This window comes from Zalophus californianus, chromosome 16 (assembly GCF_009762305.2).
Source record: "Zalophus californianus isolate mZalCal1 chromosome 16, mZalCal1.pri.v2, whole genome shotgun sequence".
Taxonomy (NCBI): domain Eukaryota; kingdom Metazoa; phylum Chordata; class Mammalia; order Carnivora; family Otariidae; genus Zalophus; species Zalophus californianus.
This window is the reverse complement of record NC_045610.1, coordinates 23,761,549-23,763,587: the sequence shown is the minus strand read 5'-3', so window position 1 is coordinate 23,763,587 and position 2,039 is coordinate 23,761,549. Positions and strand designations below refer to the sequence as shown.

The 2,039-nt window shown below is 37.7% G+C and overlaps 1 pseudogene; it reads left to right on the top strand.

The window, feature by feature from the left end:
* The first annotated feature begins 1,145 nt into the window (after positions 1–1,145).
* LOC113908193 lies at positions 1,146–1,838 on the top strand (annotated as a pseudogene).
* The last annotated feature ends 201 nt before the right edge of the window (positions 1,839–2,039 follow it).

Below are 2,039 nucleotides of genomic sequence, written 5' to 3'. Positions count from 1 at the left end.
ACATGTCGAAATGATAAAGAGCCATACTGAAAGGTCTCCTACCAGCCAAATCTGGGACAATTAAGCATAAAAATAAAAAATGATAGTAATGTATTATAACCCATGGAATAAAATAAAAATATGTAAACACATAAATAAATAAGAAATGTGGGACAAGGGAAAATAAGCCTTTAGAGTAGAATGTCAGCTAATAAATGTAGAAGGAATGATGGATGAGAAACAGGATATTTACATAGTCACAAAGTATGTTCTCACAAGATATTTATTAATTACAAAGAGAAAAGTAGTAAATTTTATAGTGGTAAAATATGAATGGGAAATCTTGGTGAGAGGTATACAGTAATATTTTTGTACTGTTTTTACAACTTTTCTGTAAGTTTGGAATTACATAAAAATTAAAAAGAAATTGTAATTAAAGCACTTCCAAGGAATTTCCTAAGCTACAGCAAGACAAAAACCGTCATCAATGTATAGTGAGTTGATTCCGCCTGCCTCCTTAGCAGAATAGCTTATGGGAAGCCATCACTTGGGGAGAAGGGAGTGGTGGGAGGTCAAAAACCTTATTACATGTTTCCTTGAACAAATTTTAAAAAAATATTTTGGTTTTTTTTTAGATTTTATTTTTTTTAAGTAGCCTCTCCCTACACCTAATGTGGGGCTCAGAATTACAGCCCCAAGATCAAGAGTTGCATGCTCTACTGATTGAGCCAGCCAGGCGTCCCTAAAAATATTTGGTTGAAAAGGTGTAAACCTGTTGGAAAAGAGTTTTTGATAGCAACTTTTAAAACTCCCTGTTAGGTACCAGGGACAAATTCTGTTTCTAGTTGTTAAATAAACAGTTGGATGAAGATTTCAATCCCAGGAGACCTAAAAATCAAAGAAATCAAACAATAAAGAAATGGAGTCATTTCTGTTCTCTTCCCAGATAGTAAATTTAAATAGAAATTTATGAGCATTATGGCAGTTATAAAGTCTTAATGTGACTGATGCATAGACATACTCCAAAACTGTTTTTTCTTTTTCTATTACATAGAAATAAGTATAAGATCGTTGAAAAGAACTGTCCTGGGGAGAGGGGACACTGAGGGCCTGAGGAGCCAACTGCACCTCCAAGTGGTTTGAACTTTGAGCTTCTTGTAGTCCTGATGAACAGTTTTAGTTTCCTCAGGTTTATGACACTTGAAACTTCAACGGTTGAAGGTTTATGCACTTTGGGACCAGTCAACACTGCAGAGTTCAAAGTACTAAGAGACAAGAGATCAAAATGGCTTCCAGAGGAAAGACAGAGACAAGCAAATCAAAGCAGAATTTAGAAGAACAGTTGGATAGAGTAATGCAGCAATTACAAGATTTGGAGGAATGCAGAGAGGAACTTGATACAGATGACTATGAAGAAACCACAAAAGGAAACTCTGGAGCACCTAAGTGAATTTAATGATTCACTGAAGAAAATTATGCCCGGAAATATGACTTTGGTAGATGAGCTAAGTTGAATGCAACTGGCTAACCAGGCAGCTATCAGCCAGGCCTTTCAAACCCCGGAGGTCATCAGATTACTTGCAAAGAAACAACCACGTCAGCTTCGGACAAGGTTAGTAGAGATGGATAGAGATCTCATGGTGGAAAAGCTGGAAAGAGGCCTCTACACTCAACAGAAAGTGGAGATACTAACAGCTCTCAGGACACTTGGAGAGAAGCTGACTGCAGATGACAAGACCTTCTTGTCAGCAGATGCAGGTGCTCTACTCAGCCAGTTTGAGAAAGTCTCTACAGACCTTGGCTCTGGAGACAAGGTTCCTGCATTGGCAAGCTCTGAGGCTGAAAAAACAAAAAAGTGACATGGTGTGGAAGCTTGGCACATGGAGCACATTCTTGCTGTAAATGGCCATTTGTCTTCTAGGGATTTTGAATCATTGCAAAGAAATCAAGAGATTCTTGAAATGCATTGATAACCTAAGAAAAGGTGACAGAAAAATATACTTGTGGCTTCTGGTTATACTCTTCATCATTATGCTTTGTGTAGGGCTGCCTGCCTGAGT